We start from the raw sequence: 13,141 nt of genomic DNA on the forward strand, positions 1-13,141 counted from the left end.
AGTTTTGTTTTGTTTTGTTTTGTTTTTTACTAATAATGTATTCATGGACACTGATCTTTGTTCTTGCAGTTTGAACACTTTGGGCTATATGGTAGGCACTATGTTTGGATCGTAGACATGATGAAAACATCAGATACATTCTGGACTTTTGGTGTGGGGGCTGCGGAGACTAAAGTGGGGACTAAGATATCTTCCTTTTGTTTTACTAACTAATCTAAGACAAGCGACGCAAAGATCCACCTGTGATGAAGAACTCACATGATTTGGATAGACATGGCTTTCAGTTATCTCTCTTGTTCCCCCAGTGCTACAACCAACATTTTAAATTTTCCCCAACGTACTCAGCAGAAAGTCCTGAATTCTCATTTTCAGCTGCTAGGAAGTTCTCTTATGCATTTGGATTTTACCTTGTAACTATGATTAAAATATTTTCTGTGTCATATATATACAACCAGCTTTCTTTCCATTTTAATTTTGATCAAGCCAGCCAGGACATGGTCTAATACTCAGTAGAGAAAACAGAAAAACACGTAACATAGACTCTTTGAATTTAAAATAATGAATGCTATGATGCTCCTTACTTTCCTTTCCCTGTTTGCCAATCGAGTAAAAAGCAAAGTAATGGAACTAATTCATCAAGTTAAAGACCTATCACATAATTATCTATTCATTTCATTGTTCTGTGCAATCCATTCTCAAGTGCAGTTGAATATATCACTATCATATGACATGATTTAGGTAATTTTCTCCATCTTAACGTCCATCGTTTTTGCTCAAAGCACCGTATCTCTTACTTAGTATCTCACTGTTATCCTAACCAGTCTATCTACAGGTTTTCTTGTCCCTGCACAATCTTTTATTCATGAAAAGCTGGTTTCATATTTTCAAATATAATCAGATCATATAACTTACTTGCTTAAAAGGAGCGAAACTCTGTCTCAAAAATAAAAGCCTCAACATTTCTCTATTAAATATAGGATCTATTTTTTTATTATTATTATATTTAAGTTCTAGGGTACATGTGCATAACGTGCAGGTTTGTTACATATATATACTTGTGCTATGTTGGTGTGCTGCATCCATCAACTCGTCAGCACCCATCAACTCGTCATTTACATCAGGTATAACTCCCAATGCAATCCCACCCCCCCTCCCCCCTCTCCGTGATAGGCCCCGGTGTGTGATGTTCCCCTTCCGGAGTCCAAGTGAACTCATTGTTCAGTTCCCACCTATGAGTGAGAACATGCGGTGTTTGGTTTTCTGTTCTGCAGCCAAATTGCCACTTGAATGTGGGAGACAAAATACTTACTTCTGAACTTTACTCTTATAGAAAGTCCAAACTCTAGCCTCAATTCCAAACAGTCTTTACCCCAGGTACACAAAAGTTTCAGTGTCCAAATGTAGTGTGTCTTTTCAAACCTTTGCAATACTGCTTCCTTGGCTTAGAATACCCTTTCCAACATGGCAGGCTTCAACTCATTCTTCTAATTTCAGTTCAAGTACTCTCTCTTCTGAGAAACCGTTCATGACTCCTCTTGGAAAAATTATTAATTTCATTCTTGCATTCCTTCACATTCATTTCAATATATAATAAATGTTTTATGAAAGTAGGCATGCATGAATGAAAACACTACATTAAGTGGTCAAAAGAGAGTTTTGGAAGAGGTTAGCCTTAAGTTAGGATTTGCTTTAAGCCCAGCTAGATCTTCTTTAATGTCCAACTTAGTAACAATAAGAGTAAATTAACAATAAATCATAGGTCTATAATGACAATTATAGCATTCATCATGTAATAGTCTAAAATGACTATTACAGACCTATGAGAGGGGAAGTGTTCTTCATCAGCAGATAACACAGGCAATACAAGTGAGGTGGACCCTATGGGTTGACTAACCTACAAATTATGGTCAATTCTCTTCACCTTTACCTTCCTTTCACTCTACACCAGCAGTGGCCAATGAAACTATGATGTAAGTCATACATATAATTTTAGATTTTCTAGTAGTTTTTACTAAAAATTAATAGCTTTAGTTTTTATTTTTACATTAAAAATGTAAGAAAAGGTGAACTTAATTTTAATAATGTTTCATTAAACTCATCAAAAATATTACAATTTCAACATATAATCAATATTCATAAAATTATTGATATATTTTACATTTGTTATTATGCTAAATATCTGTACTTGTTTGCATATTTTATTCTTATGGCCCATCTTAATTCAGACACAATTTACAGTAGAAAAATTTGATCTACAGCTATGTTTTATAAATTTACAAGTGTAAAATATAGCCACACTGAATACTAAAAAATTAAAATATATATATATATAGGATCTAAAGTCAATCCCATGGAACAAATAATCTTGAAAGGTTTCCAGATGGTCTTTTTTTTTTTTTCCCCCGCTTCCGTATGGGTTTATTACCCCCAATCCAACCCCCAGCAAGTCCCTCCGCTCCAGCCTTCAGTCCCCCTGCTGCCCTGCCAGCAAGAGCGAGGGGCCCTTCTCGGTATCAGGATTTCTTAGTCCATGCCAGCGGCCCCTCTTGCGCAGCCAGGACAGCGTCCAGGTCCCGAGGTCCACAGCGGTCCCCGGGCTCCGGGAGCAATCCAGGCGGGCATCAGCGTGGAGGAGGCAGTTCCTTCAGTCATCGGGGGAACAGGTCGGGGCAACTGATCCGGACTGCCCACGCTGCCGGTGCTGGAGCTTCCATCGCCTAGGTCGCCGGGCCCACACGGGGGCAGGGCAAGCTCCGGTGCTGGCCCGGCGCCTGAGCCCCCCGCGCCGCCGGGGCCGACGCGGGGGCCCCATTCTTCGCCCAGCGCCAGGCAGAGCTCCTTAAGCGCCAGGTTCTCCCGCAGCAGCTCCTCTGGGCGGCCCTCCAGCTCGGCCAGCTTCTCCCAACAGCCGCCCAGGTCCTCGCGCACTGCCCGGAATGCTTGGGTCCCGAAGAGTTGCCACTGGCGCGCTGGCGCTCCGCCCGCGCTGGCGCTCCGTGTCCAGGAAACAGCAGAGGTCGCGCAGGTCATGGTTTTCTGCCTGCAGACGCCGGCTGAGCTGCTTGAGTTCGCGGATCTCGCCCAGGTGGCCCTGCAGCTGCCGATTCACCTCCTGCATGAGGCGGCCACGCTGCACCAGTGCCGCCAGGCGCGCCGCCTCCTCCCTCCGCAGGCGCCGCACTAGCTCTTCCTTGCCCAGCGCCGCCATCTCCTCGTCCGTCAGCTCCTCCAGGCCGCCTGCCTCGGCCTCCATGGCTGGTCAGGCCGCTGGAGCATCGCCCGCCAGACGCCGCGACCCAGGAGCCCCACGTCGGGCCAGGAGCCACTCAGGGTCGGGCTCCGGCTCCGCGCGCGTCAGGCAGCGCTAGATGGTCTTTTTGACTTCACTTCGCTCTGTTTCAAAGAGGTTCACCAAGTCCCAAGAAAACAGAACAGCTTTCTGCTCATTGAACCCAGAGAGCCTAGTTCTACACTGAAGTTTTTATTCTTCTCTCTGCCTGGAAGAAATCTACTTTCTTTCACTCTTCAAATAACAAGATATTTTTCATCCTTCACATTAGGGCTTCTTTAACCACCTCCAAATTTCTTTCTGTCTTTCAAATCTTACAGCTTTCATAACACTTGAAACCATTTTACCTAACCTGCTCTTTAAAATAGAGACAATCACTGTTTTCTTTATTTCTGGGTCTTTAATATCTAAAAGAGATGTAGTAGATATGATAATACGGTAGGGGACAATATGAATGTATTGAGTATGTGAGTGAAAGATGTTATGCTTTTTTATGACATAAGGAATGGATAGATTTTGGTATATTTTTAAGCATAAAAATGGGTCAGATTTGGAATTTTATTCAACACTGAGGCAGCAATGTAGAAGATGGGTTTTTAATACCTAACATTCTGATTTCATTAATTGTCCAAATGAAAAACATCCTTGAGAAGAAGTTTCGACTAAATACATAATTTCTTGACTAAGTCTTGTCTTAGTCTTTCATATCCCAAAAAATATTTCGGGATGCCACACTAGTGCAAATACCCTAGTGGATGCAATTATATACAGAATAATATTTTGCATTTTATTGATAAAAATAATTACTTTTTAAAAACACTAACATTAATGTATTAATGAAAAGCACCTACATGTATTATAATTAGAAATGAGTAAAAATCAATATTCTATAGGAATATTCCTTGACTTTAAGAAACCTAATTCCTCTGTTTTTTATACAGTTGTGTTCGGGAAAATCACTTTGTTTAAATAAATAAAAGCATTTATTAGTGTTATAATGGGAAGTAGTAAATATTATAATATTATAGAAACTGAAAAAATTACATTGACGTTGTATGTGCAGGAGCAATACTGAACATATATGGACAGATATGAGTAATTTTAGAAGCAACCTGGATATTAAGTGAAAGAGATGTAATGATGTTTTTGGAATGATTAAAAGTAAAAGAAGAGGCCGGGCGCGGTGGCTCAAGCCTGTAATCCCAGCACTTTGGGAGGCCGAGACGGGCGGATCACGAGGTCAGGAGATGGAGACCATCCTGGCTAACACGGTGAAACCCCGTCTCTAATAAAAAATACAAAAAAAAAAAAAAAAACAAAAAACTAGCCAGGCGAGGTGGCAGGCGCCTGTAGTCCCAAGTACTCGGGAGGCTGAGGCAGGAGAATGGCGTGAACCCGGGAGGCGGAGCTTGCAGTGAGCTGAGATCCCGCCACTGCACTCCAGCCTGAGCGGCAGAGCGAGACTCCGTCTCAAAAAAAAAAAAAAGTAAAAGAAGAAAAAGTGTAGAGGGAGGTTTCAGGGTAGAATCCGACTTGATTAATTGAGTGAAGAAATAATTTCATATGACTGAAAGTGAAAATAGAAGCTAGATGCCTTAATTAATTTATAGATAAACCAACCAAAAGTAATATCCTTCTGATAAAGTATATTAAGGAAAATTAAGTAGAATTTTCAATAAAAATGAAGACACCATCTATAGAGATTATTTATTTATATTTTAAGTCTGCCTGCCTTTAAGATGGTTTGGATGTAACTCTATCCTAATGTGGGGTGTGCAGGAAATCACGTTTGATTCCTTTTAGCTTTTCTTGTGTGTAAAACTACATTTCCCTCTTCAGGCTATATAAGCAATCATGCTTTGACTGTTCTTTATAATGATCAACTATTGGTTTCACATGCTTGTGCTGAAGTGGCAATGTCAGCATAAAAGAGATTTCAAGAGGCTGGGCGCGGTGGCTCAAGCCTGTAATCCCAGCACTTTGGGAGGCCGAGACGGGCGGATCACGAGGTCAGGAGTTCGAGACCATCCTGGCTAATGCGGTGAAACCCCGTCTCTACTAAAAAAAATACAAAAAACTAGCTGGGCGAGGTGGCGGGCGCCTGTAGTCCCAGCTACTAGGGAGGCTGAGGCAGGAGAATGGCGCAAACCCGGGAGGCGGAGCTTGCAGTGAGCTGAGATCCGGGCACTGCACTCCAGCCTGGGTGACAGAGCGAGACTCCGTCTCAAAAAAAAAGAAAAAAAAAAGATTTCAAGAAAAAACACGTATGCAGATAAATCTGGTGAAAATTTCAACTATTTGATGGAAGCTGAAACTTTTCCCAGTTACCAAAAATGCGTCCCTTATTAATATAAACTGGTCACACCTATTAGATTTTTCTTCAATAAAATCACATATCTGATTTAATAGTTGAGTAGCTTTCGTGGAATAGCATGCTATTGTTTCAAAATGATAGAGATCGCTTTTACATCCCTTCTCAATTTATAATATTTGTTGAAATTTTCATATTTACCTTTACATAATAAGCATTTTATTTTTTGTTCAGTGAAATATAACTCTTCTCAGAAAATTTGTACATTGATACTTTCAAAGTATACTAACATTTATATTAATACCCTGACTTACTCTTAGATACTAAATTGTCTACTAAGTTGTCCTCTGAGTTACTAAACAATATATTTTTTTAATTTTACAAATGTAATTTTTAAAAGTCACATGCACTTTATGTAAGAGTTTCTCAACAGCAGCATTATTGCTTTTTTAGGCTGGAGAACTATTTGCTACATGGGACCGGTTTTAGGAGTTTTAGGATGTCCAGCAGCATCCATGGATTTTACTCACAGAGCCATTATCACCTCCGCACTGGTGTTAAAAACAAGAATGATTTCACACCATGCTAAATATTCCTTGAGACAAAATAACCTATGACTGAGAGCCCGTACATTAAATAAGCTAAAATACACAGATCTTAATTGCATTGTTTAGTTTTGATAAATTCATTTTCTCATGTATCCCATCTCCTATTAACACTAAGAACATTTGTTCACCATAACATATTCTATAGTGCTGCCTTATTCCATTTATAATGGAATAAAAAATAAAATCCTTCAAAACATAGCTAATGAAATTTTAAAAACCTGTATAAGACAAGTTAAGAAACATTATTAAAAATCATCTAAATACTCAGGAAGGTATTTAATGCTCACGGATTCAAAGAGTTAATTTAGTTAGGCAGTCAATTTTTCCTAAGTTGACATAAAAGTTCTGTTTCAATTTTATCAAATTTAAATCAAATCAACACCTGAACAGAACAGAAGCACTTTAAGAATAACAATATGAGGACTCCTGTAGACTTTCTCCATAGAGAATCAAGTATAACTGGTTGAAATTTAAAAATAAATTAAACAAAAAACATTTAAGAGTACTCACTATAAAATTTTTTAAAGAAAATATTACTGATATCCTAAGAGAAGGTAAAATGGTATCACATAAAGTACTCAATTCACACCACAGAAGGCAAGTAAAGAGAGGAAGATATGAAAAGAACCAAACAAGTCCCACTTTAGTAAGGAGTACAAATATGGTAGATATTAATCTAACTATTTCAACAATCACTTGAAATATGCACGGTCTAAATAAAACAAAAGCAGAGAACGATAGATGTAAACATTGTCAAGTAATTATTACTACAGCAAATCTAAGAAGGTATATAAAGAACTATGTATAATGTATACCACAACTACATAAGATGTATTTCAACTTTTCAAAGCTGTGTCAATACTTGAAAATATTATAAAATAATGTAATTTACCACATCAACAGGCTAACAAAAAAAAATCATTGGATGATATCCATCTATGCAGAAAAAGTGTTTGACAAGATCCAACACATTTTTTCATGAAAAAAATACATAGCATATTAGAAATAGTGGAAGATTTATTCAAATCAACAAGGAATATATTTTTAAAAAGTAGAGTTAACATCATATCCAGTAGAGAGAAGCTACATTCTATCAGCCTATGACTGGAAACAAGGCTAGTATGTCACCTCTCATGTCTCCTATTCAACATTTTGCTAAAATCCTGACTAATGCAACAAGACAAAAAAGAAAATGAAAGTTATACAGTTTGAGATGGAAGAAATAAAACTATCTATGTTCATAGATAACATGATTGTCTATGTAAAAAAATCCCCAACAATTGACCAAAAGAAAATTCAGACACGAATAAGCTGTTGCTGCAACGTTGTAACATACCAGTTTAATGTACAAAACATTGTTGCTGTTCTATATACCTTTGATAGACAACTGGAATTTGAAACAAAAAATACAGTACCATTTTTAACAGCACTAAACAACGTGAAGTACTTTGGTATAAATCTAACAAAATATGTATACCATCTATATACCCACTCTTTTTTTGTCTAACTAAGAGAAAAATGATGACATAAAATTTCCCCTGGATCAGAGCATATATCGTATTTTTTGCGACATTACTGAAACTCAAGTTAACATTATAAAAGGTACGTTAATAGATATCACAATGTTCTATAGGACAACAACTTCTGAATTGTAGGGACATGGTGAGTTCAGTAAATCCCATGAACATCTGCCTTAACAATGGCGATAAATTATGTTCTATGTAACAATACACACATTGGAGCATTATTAGATGGACAATGAGGTACAGAATAGCTCAAGAAACAATCATAAAGAAAGTGTAGGGGGAGGGAGAGAGAAAGGTAAAGCACATCTATATCCAGATTATGTGTCTATTCCAGGACAGATAACAACTTCATTTATTATCAGAAGGGTCCAGTTTTTTTCCCACCATTGATTGGCTGGTTACTGTCCTCAGGGAATTGTGATTTATCAGTAACATTTTTGGTATTTGTTCTTGAACAGTTGGACACTTATTCCACATAAAGCTTATTGAGAAATAAAACACATATAAAACCTTCATCTCACTACCGTATAAATGTGATTATTCATTAGTCCATTGAGCAAACTTTGAGGTGGTCACATAGGAAAATTGATAGGCATCTATCTTTTCCACTGAGTTACTCAGGGGCTCTTCTAGAGTGCATGTACTTTGGCGAGCATGGGACACAAACATGCTCACAGCCTGCGCATATTCTGTGAGGTACATTGAATATACTGCTTTCCCAGAATTACTTGCTACCCCTTCTCAGTCTTGTCTCTTCCAAGTACGCCGTCGTCTAGCTAAACAATTAACAGTTGCCCAATAATTAGTGTAAATTAATTGTTCTCAATGTGAGGGGGAACAATGATGGAAACTTTTTTGTTTGTTTGTTTTCACCATGCTACTGGCATTTTAGTGGGTAGAGGCAAAGGATACTATGAAACATCCAGCAATGCACATGGACAGCACCCCATGACAAGGATTTTCTGGCACAAACATTAAAAATGTTGACATTATGACACCCTTGTATAAATCTGTAACTCTGGACTCTCTTGTATTAGGGAAAAGTTGACAATCAAATGTACTGATGAAAGTTCTACCTCATGGAAATGTACGATTCCCCTGTGTTTTATAGTTATACCTAAGAAATACTGTAATGCTACCTCAGTTTATTTTAGAAGGTCAGTTTAAGCAAAGATTATTTATATGTAAGTCAAGCCTACCTCTTTTCTTTTACTTTCAACTTTTTAATGAAAATCCACATAAGTTTATAGGAAGAGCTGAGAGAGGAAGCAATGCTGCTGTCATGGAGAAATAAGAAACTACCATGTGTAACCTACTTGGTCTTTTGGATTTGAATAGGTCCTACTGCATATTTGTCCCTTTCACTTCATTATAGAGTAGCTTTGTATACTGAGATTTAAGACTTGACGAATACCGTACTAACAGATCATGGAGAGTATTTAATGGTTCAAGATATTTTTACGTCCAATTTTAAGAATATTCAGTTTTCCAGAGTCCAGTTACAAGAACAAAAATATTTCTCAAAAGAGATATGGGTTGCTCCCAGAAAGGTTATTGCTTCACACTGAAACTCCAATAGACTAAACTTAGAGCTTTCTACTTGCCACAGAAACTAGGCAAAACATTGTGGGTATGGTGATCAGACCCGGGGAGATGAGCAGTGTGGACCTCAGCTTGAACAATTTCAAGAATCTTCTGAATTGGGTTGTACTATTCTAATTTTGTTAGCTCTAGTCATATGATTCAATAAATACCAATTTATTAATTAATTGGTATATTAGTATTATTTTAATTGTTCCACTGTTTATAACTTACACACACAGAAAGAGAGAAGCTTTTTTCAGTTGGGAAGACATTTTATACAATTTCTTTTGTATTTCTGGTTCTCTAACATGTTCTGTGCAGTCTTTGCTTTCCTGCTTGTCAGATGAAATGCCTAATTACACATCTACTTCTACACTTGTGCACTGGTGAATTGTTTAGTGTGGAGAGTTAATTGTGAAGTCTGGAATTTTCCTTAATAATGTTCATGTATATTTATGAGAGTTAAACACTGCATGACTTTTTAAGACCTGAGAAGAGTAGTAATTTTAGAGATAAACATAAACTTTAAATTTGAGATCTATGTCTGAGAGCATTTTGCTTTAGTCACCTTTCTGATAGCTCCTCAAACTAAATCTGATAGTTATGTGCAACATTAGGTATATAATTTATAGAATGGTGAGATTCTGTTTTTGAAATATTAACTAATTCTTCTTAACACTCGATTTCCTATTACTCTTGATTTTTCTCATTTTTCTACGTTGGAACTTGCTTTATTAATTCCTCAGAAAAGGAGTGATTCAATTGATCATATAGAAAATGTAAACTTTTATAGTTGGAACTTAGAAAGTGTAAGCCCTGTGAAAAGGGAGTAAGTTCTGATGAAGATATCAGAGCTAGAAGAAAACATGAAGAAAACATGATTTAACCTGAGGATCAAATCCTCAGGTTACCTGGTGGGCTTTTCTGTGTTGCAGATTAGTAACAAGTAGAATTAGGAGCCAGTAATACTGGTGAGTCCTTGAGAAAAGGCTCTACGGGACATGAATGGATAGACAGATAGACAGACAGATAGATACATAGACAGATGTAGGAATTTTGAATATGAGGGAAATACTACTCCTAAATAGAATGTGAAGTGGCGGCAAAGCCCTAGAGTATAAAAGGCATATCATATCTCATATCAATGATGAAATCAGACTCGCCTGAGCATGACCTGGAGAATTAACATGTTGCCAGGACATTTAAATAGTAGGACACAAATCCTAAAGTGTCCTAAACAATCCCACGGAATATGATGTGCTTCTTCAAAAATAGAAAGATAAAACTTGGGAACCACAGAGAACCCTGAAAGCGGTTAATTTTTAGCCAGATTAGAAAAAAGGTAAGAATGTGAGAAAATGCAATAGTGACTTGCATACAGCTAGGGTAAGATATTAGAACAACTCAAAATGTCTCCAGAGATGCTATCACAGGTTGGAAGAGACACCGAAGATCATACAACTAGTCCTTAAGTTCTTTACATTATGTATCCCCGAGAACTTAGACTCAACCCCGCTATGTGATGGGGGAGATCCAAATGTATTAACAGTAACTTTTTACTACTCAGAAGAAGGGAGACATAGATAGATCTTGTTTTGCATAAAATATTATGTATTCAAACTTATTTCCCCTGTACATATTATCTGAGAAACAATAATGTAATAATGTTCACCTTTAATCCCAAGCAAATTATTAATGAGTCTTTTTTTTTTTTTAGATGGAGTCTCCCTCTGTTGCCCAGGCTGGTGTGAAGTGGCACAATCTTGGCTCACTGCAACCTCTGCCTCCCCTGGTTCAAGCGATTCTCCTGCCTCAGCCTCCAGAGTAGCTGGGATTACAGGTGGTCGCCACCACACCCAGCTAATTTTTGTATTTTTAGTAGAGACAGGATTTCACCATGTTGGCCAGGCTGGTCTCAAACTCCTGACCTCAGGTGATCCAGCCACCTTGACCTCCCAAAGTGTTAGGATTACAGGCATGAGACACCACACCCAACCATGAATCATCATTTATAAATGGCATGTATTGTGGGAGTTCTGAATGTTTTATAAGGAGTTCATGTTCAGCATTGTTTAAAAATAGTAATAGTGCTACAATATTTTAAAATTCTGAATTGGGTATAAATGATATATCTATTTGTTGATAATTTGTGTGTTGGAATAAAGAAAAAGTTATTTAATTTAGGTAAACTAACAAAAGTAGTTATTTTTTACTGCATAATCTGGCATATTCCCTATAAAAGTAAACTAAGAAATGCTATCAGATATATATGTATATGTGTGTATATATGTACATATAAAATATACACATAGTTATATGTATATATACACACACATATGTATATAAAATACACACATATATATATATATATATATACACACACACACATATATATCTGTTCTAATTCCTTGGATAAAAATAGACTTCCAGTCTATACTTACTTAGGAGAAGAAAATAGAAAAATGTGATTTGGATGAATGTCCCATATTCAATACTAAATGTGATAATCCCTGGTACTAAAGAATGTACTTTTCTATTTGTTCTGTTGGTAATAATTTCTTTATATTAACTTATTTTGAATAAATGTAAAAGTAAAGAAAAGAAATAAGTTAAATTTAAATAGACATTTTTGTTTTTGCCCATAGTTTGAATGGTGAAGCTGTCTGAGTCCACACTAACAGAAAGGAACAGATTTCTGGAACCTGAAGAAACTGGCACACAATAGAATCAATAAGAGGTCATAAATGAAGGTCATATATGTCTGCGTGCATATATATATATACTCACAGACACACAGATATATACATATACACACACTATATATATATGAAAAGCTGGTAGAATTTGGAAGTTATAGCTATTCAATAAATATTTATTTTTCTGTTTTTTTTTTTTTTTTTTTTTTGAGACAGTCTTACTCACTCTTGTCTCCCAGGCTGGAGTGCAGTGGTGCCATCCCAGCTAACTGCACCCTCTGCCTCCCGGGTTCAAGTGATCCTCCTGCCTCAACCTCCCAAGTATCTGGAAGTATAGGCATGCATCACTATGCCTGGAAAATTTTTGTATATTTAGTAGAGACGGGGTTTCCCCATGTTGGTGAGGCTGGTCTCAGACTCCTGACCTCAAGTGATTCCGCCCACCTCAGCCTCCCAAAGTGCCGGGATTACAGGCACGAGCCACCGTGCATGGCCGTCAATAAATATTTCTTAAGCTTATTACTTAAGAAAACTTTGATAAATAAAAAATTCAATTAGTTGTAGAGGCTTGTTTGCATATAATAATCTACACATGCCACATTTCCATTTGAGGTTTCATAATATTCAATTTACATACAATTTTTAAATCTGATGGCTTTTATAATCTCACCATCTTTTATTTAATTTGACTGCAATCTGTGGCTGATGTAGAATTCGATATTGTTTAGATGGGTAATTTACCTTACATAGCCAGATAAAAAAAATAATCAATTTGAGAGCAAAGTAGGAAAAGCCACATTCAGTTAACAAGTCCACAGTACTGGCTTGTTTCACAAGACACTATGCCAAGTCAGTAGCATCAAAAATCTAGATGCCTGAATAGCATGTAAGGATGGGGAAAAAGACATGATAAAAGTGGAAACTGCTGGTCTCAGTGGCTTGTGACCGTCACTCCAACTACTCAGGAAGTTGAGGCCGGAGGACTGCTTGAGCCCTAGAGTTAGAGGTCAACCTGGGCAACATAATGAGGCCCATCTCTAAGAAATTTTAAAAAAATAGCCAGACAGGGTGGCAGGCACCTAAATTCTCAGCTACTCTGGAAGCGGAGACAGGAGGATTGCCTGAGA

At 37.3% G+C, this 13,141-nt stretch overlaps 1 pseudogene; it reads right to left on the minus strand.

Annotated features, from left to right (window-relative positions):
- Nucleotides 1-2,644: 2,644 nt before the first annotated feature.
- On the minus strand, nt 2,645-3,279 carry LOC135965535 (coiled-coil domain-containing protein 85B-like; annotated as a pseudogene).
- Between the last annotated feature and the right edge of the window lie 9,862 nt (nt 3,280-13,141).

Source organism: Macaca fascicularis, chromosome 10 (genome assembly GCF_037993035.2).
Source record: "Macaca fascicularis isolate 582-1 chromosome 10, T2T-MFA8v1.1".
NCBI classification, from domain to species: Eukaryota; Metazoa; Chordata; class Mammalia; order Primates; family Cercopithecidae; genus Macaca; species Macaca fascicularis.